Consider the following 12,969-nt stretch of genomic DNA (forward strand, 5'->3'; position numbering starts at 1 on the left):
TGAATCCAGGTAAGGAGCACTCCACTCCTGCTGCAAAGCCACTCAACCACCTTCAAACCATGTTTGCCTGATGCAAGCAGCAGGTTTTTTCTGGTAGTTGTTTAGCAGTATCACTTTCTCCCTATTGGGTACTGCACCCATCAGCAAATCCGATGACATGTTATTTAAGTGGGGTATTGTTTTGACCTGCCTGGCTCCTGTGTGATTTTTTCCATATCTGCGTGAATACTCACAACGCGTTCAAATTCTGTTGCATTTGTGTTTTAAGTAGTTGAGTTTGTGGTATTTTCATAACTATCAGCACTGCAAGGGTTAATGTAGTGTCGAGAGTAGCCACTAGAAGGAGCTACAGTTACAATTGTATAAGGCAGTGATTCTAAGCCTTGTGGGGTGGGGGGGGGGGGGGGGAGTGTATGCAGGAGTTAGCTAGTGAAGGTCAGAAGAGCAGATAGTGTAAGTGAGTGCAGATCATAGTTTAAACTAGTAGTGAGATTAGCTATAGTTGTGTGTAGCTCGGATGTTATTAATCACCTGTGTTATCTTAAGGAGTATGTGTCGAGTAGTGTTAATAAATGTATAGCTTTGTTTAAGTTAAAGCTATTTCATGGTTTTTGTGAACACTACGCCAACCATCCTGCAATAAGCAACACAAAAAACACTACATGGTACCAGGCGTTTATTTCTTTTAAGAAACAACAGTTAGATTAGGAAACAATAGCATTTGGAGATTGAAGAAGCAACCCAGGAGCTACAGAACTCAGAAAAAATCTACGACGAAGATTAATCAGAAGATCGAAGCTATCAAGAAGCCTGACCACTTAAGGGCACATGTTAAACTATGCCAGAACTGGGCTTTCTTAAAAGTGCTGTTTGAAGTTTTCCTTCCTGCCTCCACGCTTGAAAATGCTTCAGACCAAAGGAAAATAGCACTCCTAGTAAATTTGGCTGGACCACAAGCATTGAACTTTTTATTTCATTTGAATTCAGTGCAGATGAAGATAAAAATAAATACAACATGGTGCGACAAAAAAATTAATGATCCTGAAATTTTTTTTATGAGCACTGCATGTTAAGAAAACGGCCGCAGTTAAGAGGAGAGTCAGTAGATTCCAAAATTTGGGACAGAAATGAAATCCATGCCAACCTCAGGGACACAGTAATCTCCACCGTCTTCAAGAAAGGAGACAAAGCAAATTGTGGGAACTACCGAGAAATCTCCCTATCCTCCATCGCTGGGAAGCTCATCACCAGAATCCTCACTAGCTCCCTTCTCCTAGTCTCTGAAGAAATCCTTCCGGAAAGCCAGTGTGGCTCCTGAACAAACTGTGGAACAATGGACAGGATTTTCACAACTCAACAACTTCAGGAGAAATGCCAGGAGCAACATCAACCACTGTACATGGCATCATTGATCTGACCCAAGCTTTTGACTCAATCAGAAAGTGCAAAGGAAGATCCTGTCAAAGGCCAACTGTCCAGAGAAATTCACCAACATCCTCCGACTCCACAATGTCAGCAAGAGTCCTCATTGACGGAAATATGACAGAAACCTTCAAGGTTAAGAATAGAGTCAAGCAGGGATGTGTCTTCGCCCCCACCCTATCTTCATTGCCACCATTCTTCACCTTGCCAAGAACAAGATTCCCAGTGACATTGACTTTGGCTACAGGGTGGATGGCACCATTTGAATTCTAAGAAGAAAATGGCACTGACATCGCTCACGGAACCTCAGTATGCGGATGATAACGCCATCTCAGTTCTCTCAGAAGAGAATCTCTAAGCCATGCTTGGTGCCTTCATGGAAACATACTGAAGAATCAGTCTCAGCCTCAACCTCAAGAAGCCTCAAAGTCCTTTACTAACCCACCCCAGGACAAGATCCAGTCTCTCGCTCCAACAAGATCAACTGAGAAATACTGCCAAATATGGAACACATCCCCTACCTGGGAAGCTACCCCTCATCTCAGGCGGAGATCTGACATAATTTTCAATCCTTGAGTGCTGCCTTTGGATATCTAAGGATGATATTCTTCAATGACTGCAACATCCATGCTAATACTAAGACTCTTGTGTACAAGGCAGTGGTCCTCCCAACTCTTCTATATGGCTCAGAAACTTGGACTCCGTACAAATGCTGGCTCAAGCCCCTGGAGAGCAACTATCAATGCTGACTGTGCCACATTCCCCGCATCAGCTAAGAGGACAGGCATCTAACAGCATAATTGAAGGAGCAACAAGGGGAACAACATCGAGGCCATGATCATCCCAAACCAATTCTGCTGGGCTGGCCATGTGCTTAGGATGCCAGAGTCCTGACTGCCAAAGCAAATCTTCCTTCACCCAGCTCCAGAAAAGCACCCATACAAGAGGACGAGAAAGGAAGCACTTGAAAGACACCCTGAGGGCTTACCTCAAGAAATACAACCTAAATGTCAATGCGTGGGAGACCCTTTCTTCAGAGACTAGGAGAAACCTACCAGGAGGAACCTCCCGTTTGAAGGGGCACAATTCTCCGAGAACATCTGACGGCAAGAGGAAGTTTGGAAAAGGAGCCTGAGAAAGAAATGCCACCAATCTCTTGTCCAAGAACAAATTCCACGTCCCAGAAATATCTGCCAAGTTTGCAGTTGGAGATGCGACTCCAGGATTGGGCTCATCAGCTTTACAAGGACCACAGAACTCATGACCAGTGACAAAGAGTTTCTTAGATGGACAATCAAACTCATTAGCGAGTGATTATCGAATAGGAAGGCATCATGACAAACAGTCCCAATGATTATTGGTATTTTAAGTGGATTGCATTATGAACTTTATTGCCTACAACATTTTACAATCTCTACCTTCTGTGTTCGGGTCCGGCTAGAGGTTTATGTCACACGCAGAGCAGAAGATGAGCCTCACGACTGCAATGCTGTTAACCCTATCCCTTATATGCATTCATTTAATATTGGTAAGAGACGAGCAAGATAAATTGTTTTTAACTTGTACTTACTTACTGGCTATTTGTACTTATTGACTGGCTATTTTAACATATTTTTCTTTTCCTGCAGGTAGACAATATGAATTCAACTGTACAAGATATGTTGCTTGTATAAATTTGTTCTTTCACTTATTTTCAAATTACAAACAAAACTATAAGAATGTATAAATTAATTGATTTTAAAAATTATTTTGGAACCATACTTTAAAAATTATATCAAAGCCTTTGAAAGGATGCAGAAGGAATTAACTAGGATGAGAGACTTCCCTCCCTGAAAATGTTAACATCATTTTGCTTTCAAATGTGCACCATTGGCTCAATTACGATTTGGCATCAACAGCTCTAATTTTCTAATTTGGAATGAATTTGACATCAAATTTGATAGAGTTCTCAAAGCGATCTAGTATGTTCAAAGCTTTCTTGCATGCTCAAAGCTATCAATTATGCTCAGCAGCCTGCATTGAATAATATTTAAATAATATCTGAATTTATTCAATTTTTCATTTAGTCCAAAACATTGTCCTGCCATGCATTGCATGCTTGAGAGCACCACTTGATCACCATCAGTGCAGAATTCATCTTAGTCAGGAATCTGTGCTTTCCACCCGTTCACTCCCCAAATCTCTAAACATTCACCCCTCCCCAATCTCACCACCTAAATTCTCTCCTTCCCACTGCATTCTCTGGGTTTAAACTCTTCCCCCACCCCCGTCTCGACACTCAGGGTCAAATATGCACTCCCATCTTCCCCAAGTCTCTACTCTCTCCCCTTTTCGTCGCTCAGTCTTCAAACTTCCTTCCCCCCTCCCTAGCCTCCAAATCTCCCCTACTCCCTGCATTCTTCTCCTCCAGCCTCTCCCCACCCCTCAAAGTCTTCCCTCTTCCTACAGCCTCCAAACTCCTCCTGTTCACATCCCAGTCTCCAAACCTTCCCTTTCCCTCCAGATTCTCTCACTCACCCCAAATTCCCCACTCCCTTCCAACATTCCCCCTCCAATCTATCATCCTTCATTCCAAAAGCTCCCACTCTATTCAGCATCTAAATATTCCCTTTACCTCAAGTCTCTTCCCCCTCCAAATTCTTTCTCCCTGCAACGTGTTCCCTAGAAACCCTCTCCCCCACCACTCCAGAATCTCTAACCCTCAATCTCTCTCCCCACCCACACTTCGCTACCTCCAGTCTCGAGGTCTTTGGGCCCTGCTGCACTTCAAGACCTTGGTCCTCCTGAATTCTCTCTCTCTTCCCCTTGGCCTCACTCCCTCACCCCGACTGACTTCCCTCGACTCCTGTCTGACTTCCCTAAGAAGCCAAGGTCCATGCTGTACCTACACTGACTTCAAATTTGCAGAAGAACAGGACCTGACAATGTCACTTGCGGTTTCCATATGGCCCTAAAAACTGAGATTTTCAGTTGGTTGGGGTAGGAGGAAGAGAAGAGGTGAGGGAATGGAAAGGGGAGAAAGAAGGAAAATGGGAAGAGGACAGGGGAGAAGAAAAGAGGAAGAGTGGGGGAAAAGGGACAGGAAAGAGCAGGACGGATGACTCGGTTTGATTGATTTGGCGAATGGCCAAAGAATTGGCCCAAATGGCTGTGGTCTTCCTGGTAACAGGTGGTTCTTTGATCTGATCCCACTGAAATGCTTTCAGAGCCTTAAGGGTTCAGTTTTGATTTCAGTTTGTCTCCTGATTACTCAGAGGAACAACTACTGACCTCCCCCCTCTCTGTTTTCCTTCAGAAAGGCTGTGTTTCTGAACTGGCAGGGAACCTGGATGAATCTATGTACAGGAGAAACATTACAGGCTGTGCCAGCAGAGTCCAGAACCAACCAATTCGCCCTCCATAAAAAGCTGTGAGTAATACATTTTGAAACTAAAGGGAAGGTCATTACGGGCTGCAAAACAAGGAGTTTAATCTCCAAGCTGGTTGTGAGGAAAGTGTGATAAAGAACCACCATTGGAGGCGAGGACTCTTATCCTTTGGCCTTCATCCTTATTATTTTTATCCCCCCCCCCCCCGCCACAGTGTTTGTCTGTCTTGTGTGTGTGTATGGATAAATGGTGGGACATTTAAAGTGGGCAGTAGGTTAGCTTGTTGTTTCACCATTACTCTTGTTATAAATAAACAGTAATTGTGTTTCAACTTACAGACCCGCTGACAATTATTGGGCAGCTAAGGGCAAAGACTTTGGGAATTTTTGTAAGAATTGGTGGTTAATTCCCTTGTGTTGTGACCTGCAGACTAGTGGGGCTGGAATTGATTGTGTACTGCCCAAAGTGTCATAAAACTGTGTGAGTCAAACTCTTCCTTCTGTACTTCCTTGGATTTCAGATCTCAAATAAAATGGACACCTGACCTGAACTTTCCTTATTACCGTAGACACCTAAATTAGCCAACTCCCGATTTAAAATGGCAAACGGCAAAGGCTGATGGGAAAGTCAGCCATCAAGATAGAAACCAGCAGCTGCAGGTTTGCTGTGTATTTACCTCTGCAAAGGTCAGACAACATCGATACCAGCGCTCATCAGCATAACAAAGTAACAGCCATCTGCATACTGATGAGCAATCCCCGGGAACAAGAGGTAACATTTTGGACACACAAAGCAAAGCCAGACTCCTCGGCGCCAGCAGGAGCCAACACAAAGGAGGTGAACGAGCACCTCAATACCGCCCATTGATCAGGGAACCGCTCCAGTATTGGAGAAATCGAACCAAGCGATTGGGACAAAGTCCAATCACTTGGGACCAGGTACAGGGTCCGCCCCGAAAGGCGGGAAGCTCCTGGGGACTATAAGAGTTAAGCCCCAAGTTCAAATCGCTCTCTACACGCTCTTCAGCAGCTCTTCATCTCTTCTTCCTGCCCGGGACACCCAGCAACACGAACCAACATTGACCGTGACCGGTGCAGTGATCGCCGACTGACGTAAGTCTTAATTCAACGCTCGCTACGAAATAGGCGCTCCTAGCTACCAATCCGTACCAACTTCGAATCCCGCAGACTTAGAACCCGAACGGAAGGCCATTTGTTCCCCTGACCTGGTGGGCCAGTCCGAAGTTAAGTGTAGGCCTGTTAGTTGTAGAAGTAGCTTAGACGTAGAATTTGTGCATGAGTAGCGATTACTGTGTATAATAAATGTGCTTTGATTTAAATCTTACTAATCGGTGTATTGGGTTATTGATCATTACTCGGACTTGAACTTCATGGTGGTATCATAAAGATACCTGGCGACTCGAGAAGAAAGGTAATAAAACAGAGCAATTGAACCAAGGAGTAAGTTAGCAACATTACCATTGGGTGAGTGAAGATAAAATCAGTGTTCAGATTCTCCAAAGCAAGGGCCAGGGCTCTCCCTACCTCCCTCGTTTTAGGTTGCCAGTGAAGAGGGTACCCCTTCAAGATGGGCAATCTAGTTTAAAAAAACACTCTGAGTTGTTTCAGATTGCATATGCATTTGGATGATTGGCAATGGTGGAGGGATACATGTTGATATAAAGTGTGTAATAAGTGAACAATGACTACTGTTGAAATTAAGTGGCTCTGAGAATGAAGTTCTGGGGTTGGGAGAGTGGGGATGCAGGTAAATCTAAAATTGTGCTCCCCTCTCCTGTTATTAACCACCTCCTCCACTGAATCCAGGTAAGGAGCACTCCACTCCTGCTGCAAAGCCACTCAACCACCTTCAAACCATGTTTGCCTGATGTAAGCAGCAGGTTTTTTCTGGGAGCAGTATTACTTTCTCCCTATTGGGTACTGCACCCATCAGCAAATCCGATGACATGTTATTTAAGTGGGGTATTGTTTTGACCTGCCTCGCTCCTGTTTGAATTTTTCCATATCTGCAAGAATACTCACAACGCGTTCAAATTCTGTTTTTGCATTTGTGTTTTAAGTAGTTGAGTTTGTGGTATTATCATAACTATCAGCACTGCAAGGGTTAATGTAGTGTTGAGTGTAGCCACTAGAAGGAGCTACAGTTACAATTATATAGGGCAGTGATTGTGGGGTGGGGAGGGGGGGGGCGGCGGGGAGTGTATGCAGGAGTTAGCTAGTGAAGGTCAGAAGAGCAGATAGTGTAAGTGAGTGCAGATCATAGTTTAAACCAGTAGTGAGATTAGCTATCGTTGCGTGTAGCTCGGATGTTATTAATCACCTGTGTTATCTTAAGGAGTATGTGTCGAGTAGTGTTAATAAATGTATAGCTTTGTTTAAGTTAAAGCTATTTCATGGTTTTTGTGAACACTACGCCAACCATCCTGAAATAAGCAACACAAAGAACACCACATGGCACCAGGCGTTTATTTCTTTTAAGAAACAACAGTTAGATTAGGAAACAATTTGGAGATTGAAGAAGCAACCCAGGAGCTACAGAACTCAGAAAAAATCTACGACGAAGATTAATCAGAAGATCGAAGCTCTCAAGAAGCCTGACCACTTCAGGGCACATGTTAAACTATGCCAGAACTAGGCTTTCTTAAAAAAGCTGTTTGAAGTTTTCCTTCCTGCCTCCACGCTTGAAAATGCTTCAGACCAAAGGAAAATAGCACTCCTAGTAAATTAGGCTGGACCGCAAGCATTGAACTTTTTATTTCATTTGAATTCAGTGCAGATGAAGATAAAAATAAATACAACATGGTGCGACAAAAATTAATGATCCTGAAATTTTTTTTATGAGTGCTACATGTTAAGAAAATGGCTGCAGTTAAGAGGAGAGTCAGTAGATTCCAAAATTTGGGACAGAAATGAAATCCATGCCAACCTCAGGGACATAGTAATCTCCACCGTCTTCAAGAAAGGAGACAACGCAAATTGTGGGAACTACCGAGAAATCTCCCTATCCTCCATCGCTGGGAAGCTCATCACCAGAATCCTCAATAGCTCCCTTCTCCTAGTCTCTGAAGAAATCCTTCCGGAATGCCAGTGTGGCTCCTGAACAAACTGTGGAACAATGGACAGAATTTTCACAACTCAACAACTTCAGGAGAAATGCCAGGAGCAACATCAACCACTGTACATGGCATCATTGATCTGACCCAAGCTTTTGACTAAATCAGAAAGTGCAAAGGAAGATCCTGTCAAAGGCCAACTGTCCAGAGAAATTCACCAACATCCTCCGACTCCACAATGTCAGCAAGAGTCCTCATTGACGGAAATATGACAGAAACCTTCAAGGTTAAGAATAGAGTCAAGCAGGGATGTGTCTTCGCCCCCACCCTATCTTCATTGCCACCATTCTTCACCTTGCCAAGAACAAGATTCCCAGTGACATTGACTTTGGCTACAGGGTGGATGGCACCATTTGAATTCTAAGAAGAAAATGGCACTGACATCGCTCACGGAACCTCAGTATGCGGATGATAACGCCATCTCAGTTCTCTCAGAAGAGAATCTCTAAGCCATGCTTGGTGCCTTCATGGAAACATACTGAAGAATCAGTCTCAGCCTCAACCTCAAGAAGCCTCAAAGTCCTTTACTAACCCACCCCAGGACAAGATCCGGTCTCTCACTCCAACAAGATCAACTGAGAAATACTCTCAAATATGGAACAAATCCCCTACCTGGGAAGCCACCTCACATCTCAGGCGGATATCTGACATTTTATTCAATCCTCGAGTGCTGCCTTTGGATATCTAAGGATGATATTCTTTAATGACTGCAACATCCATGCTAATACTAAGACTCTCGTGTACCAGGCAGTGGTCCTCCCAACTCTTCTATATGGCTGAACAACTTGGACTACGGACAGGTGCTAGCTCAAGCCCCTGGAGAGGAACCATCAATGCTGACTGTGCCACATTCTCTGCATCAGCTAAGAGGACAGGCATCTAACAGCATAATTGAAGGAGCAACAAGGGGAACAACATTGAGGCCATGATCATCCCAAACCAATTTTGCTGGGCTGGCCATGTGCTTAGGATGCCAGAGTCCTGACTGCCAAAGCAAATCTTCCTTCACCCAGCTCCAGAAAGGCACCCAAACAAGAGGACGAGAAAGGAAGCACTTGAAAGACACCCTGAGGGCTTACCTCAAGAAATGCAACATAAATGTCAATGCGTGGGAGACCCTTTCTCAGAAGAAACCTACCAGGAGGAACCACCCATTTGAAGGGGCAGAATTCTCCGAGAACATCCAACGGCAAGAGGAGGTTTGGAAAAGGAGCCTGAGAAAGAAATGCCACCAATCTCTTGCCCAAGAACCAATTCCACGTCCCAGAAATATCTGCCAAGTTTACAGTTGGAGATGCGACTCCAGGATTGGGCTCATCAGCCATGCAAGGACCACAGAACTCATGACCAGTGACAAAGAGTTTCTTAGATGGACAATCATACTCATTAGTCCCAATGATTATTGGTATTTTAAGTGGATTGCATTATGAACTTTATTGCCTACAAATTTTTAAAACCTCTACCTTCTGTGTTCGGGTCCGGCTAGAGGTTTATGTCACACGCAGAGCAGAAGATGAGCCTCACTACTGCAATGCTGTTAACCCTATCCCTTATATGCATTCATTTAATATTGGTAAGAGACGAGCAAGATAAATTGTTCTTAATTTGTACTTACTTACTGGCTATTTGTACTTATTGACTGGCTATTTTAACATATTTTTCTTTTCCTGCAGGTGGACAATATGAATTCAACTGTACAAGATATGTTGCTTGTATAAATTTGTTCTTTCACTTATTTTCAAATTACAAACAAAACTATAAGAATGTATAAATTAATTGATTTTAAAAATTATTTTGGAACCATACTTTAAAAATTATATCAAAGCCTTTTAAAGGATGCAGAAGGAATTAACTAGGATGAGAGACTTCCCTCCCTGAAAATGTTAACATCATTTTGCTTTCAAATGTGCACTATTGGCTCAATTACGATTTGGCATCAACAGCTCTAATTTTCTAATTTGGAATGAATTTGACATCAAATTTGATAGTGTTCTCAAAGAGATCTAGTACGTTCAAAGCTTTCTTGCATGCTCAAAGCTATCAATTATGCTCAGCAGCCTGCACTGAATAATATTTAAATAATATCTGAATTTATTCAATTTTTCATTTAGTCCAAAACATTGTCCTGCCATGCATTGCATGCTTGAGAGCACCACTTGATCACCATCAGTGCAGAATTCATCTTAGTCCCAGTATCTGTGTTTTCCACCCATTCACTCCCCAAATCTCTAAACTTTCACCCCTCCCCAATCTCACCACCTAAATTCTCTCCTTCCCACTGCATTCTCTGGGTTTAAACTCTTCCCCCACCCCTGTCTCGACACTCAGGGTCAAAACTGCACTCCCATCTTTCCCAAGTCTCTACTCTCACCCCTTTTCGCTGCTCAGTCTTCAAATTTCCTTCCCCCCCCCCCTCTCCAGCCTCCAAATCTCCCCCACTCCCTGCATTCTTCCCCTCCAGCCTCTCCCTACCCCTCAAAGTCTTCCCTCTCCCTACAGCCTCCAAACTCCTCCTGTTCACACTCCAGTCTCCAGATTCTCTCCCTCACCCCAAATTCCCCACTCCCTTCCAACATTCCCCCTCCAATCTATCATCCTTCATTCCAAATGCTCCCACTCTATTCAGCCTCTAAATATTCCCTTTCCCTCAAGTCTCTTCCCCCTCCAAATTCTTTCCCCCTGGCAACGTGTTCCCTGGAAACCCTCTCCCCCACCACTCCAGAATCTCTAACCCTCAACTCTCTCCCCACTCACCCTCCGCTACCTCCAGTCTCGAGGTCTTTGGGCCCTGCTGCACTTCAAGACCTTGGTCCTCCTGAATTCTCTCTCTCTTCCCCTTGGCCTCACTCCCTCACCCCGACTGACTTCCCTCGACTCCTGTCTGACTTCCCTAAGAAGCCAAGGTCCATGCTGTACCTACACTGACTTCAAATTTGCAGAAGAACTGGACCTGACAATGTCACTTGCGGTTTCCATTTGGCCCTAAAAACTGAGATTTTCAGTTGGTTGGGGTAGGAGGAAGAGAAGAGATGAGGGAATGGGAAGGGGAGAAAGAAGGAAAATGGGAAGAGGACAGAGGAGAAGAAAAGAGGAAGTGTGGGGGAAAAGGGACAGGAAAGAGCAGGGGATGACTCGGTTTGATTGATTTGGCCGATGGCCAAAGAATTGGCCCAAATGGTTGTGGTCTGCCTGGTAACAGGTGGTTCTTTGATCTGATCCCACTGAAATGCTTTCAGAGCTTTAAGGGTTCAGTTTTGATTTCAGTTTGTCTCCTGGTTACTCAGAGGAACAACTACTGTCCTCCCCCCTCTCTGTGATTCTTCAGAAAGGCTGTGTTTCTGAACTGGCAGGGAACCTGGATGAATCTATGTACAGGAGAAACATTACAGGCTGTGCCAGCAGTGTCCAGAACCAACCAATTCACCCTCCATAAAGCTGTGAGTAATACATTTTGAAACTAAAGGGAAGGTCATTACAGGCTGCAAAACAAGGAGTTTAATCTCCAAGCTGGATGAGAGGAAAGTGTGATAGAGAACCACCATTGGAGGCAAGGACTCTTATCTTTTGGCCTTCACCTTATTATTTTTTCCTCCTCACCCCCCCCCAGTGTTTGTCTGTCTTGTGTGTGTGTGTGTGGATAGATGGTGGGACAGTTAAAGTGGACAGTAGGTTAGCTTTTTGTTATCCAGATGTATTTATTGCATGGTTCATCATTACTCTTGTTATAAATAAACAGTAATTGTGTTTCAACTTACAAACCTACTGACAATTATTGGGCAGCTAAGGGCCAATGACATTGGGAATTTTTGAAAGAATTGGTAGTTAATTCCCTTGTGTTGTGACTTGTGGACGAGTGGGGCTGGAATTGATCGCATACTGCCCAGGGTGTCATAACACTGTGTGAGACAAACTCTTACTTCTGTACTTCCTTGGATTTCAGATCGCAAATAAAATGGACACATGACCTGAACATGCCTGATTACCATTGGGTGGGTGAAGATAAAATCAGTGTTTAACTATGAGTTGTGAGTTGAATTCATATTCTGGAGATTTTGTTAATTTCCTTCAGAGGTTGTAGAGACATTTTTGGGAGATTTATATTCTTAGACGTTTCGCCTTCAGAGAAAGGGTAGTTTACGTAAAAGTTTGGTAGAACAAACTTGTCTTGTATTTGTCTTGAAAAAGGAATGCAATTAATTGATGAATTAAACTTTGCTTATTCTGTATTTTCTCACACTTCTGTGCGTTTTGAAAACTATAAAACAGAAAAGGTTATATCATTGTTTAAAGTTTATGTTTTATCAGCAAATAATTTTATATCCATGGCATTACAAACTCTTTATGAGCAGAGCAACAAGTGAACGCAGCAGTGTTAATAAATCAAAGCATTGAAACATGTTTCACCACCACCTGAAATCAACCAAGGCTTCATCAATCTGCGGATTCTAATTTAATTCCAAAATTTGAACCAAAAACTCTGTCCCATTTGAATTCAAAGGAACTCAAAGAAAACACATGGGTTGGGATTCTCCATTTCAGAGACTAAGGGCGGGATTCTCCATTTTAGAAACAAGGGGCGGGATTCTCCATTCGCGGGATCCTCAGTTTTACCAGCAGCGCACTCATGCACATGAATCCCACCATCAGGACGTGACAGGAGTGCTGCAAAAAACTGCACGACTTCCTCAGGGTAGCCAGGGTGAGTGGGCAGCACCATGCCCTTGGCACTAGCCCTGGTCCCAAATACCTGCAACTACACCGCCCCCCCCTTCCCGCCCCCCACCGGAGGGCAACCGAACCCCTACACTGCACCACATGCCAGCATGCACACTGGCCACTATGGCCGGGTGTCCTGGCCACGAAGGCCCCAGTTACCAACACCCTGTTCTGCATGCATACAACTGACTAACACTGTGCACGTTCTATATTTCTACCCTCCGCATCACCACTGCCCCACTGCCCAGGATAAGACGGCCCTCAACCGCAGGGAGACGGAAAAGATTAGAGTGGGACAGCCGGACCTGCAGCCAAGTCGGAGAGAGGGCA

Source organism: Scyliorhinus torazame, chromosome 10 (assembly GCF_047496885.1).
Source record: "Scyliorhinus torazame isolate Kashiwa2021f chromosome 10, sScyTor2.1, whole genome shotgun sequence".
NCBI classification, from domain to species: Eukaryota; Metazoa; Chordata; class Chondrichthyes; order Carcharhiniformes; family Scyliorhinidae; genus Scyliorhinus; species Scyliorhinus torazame.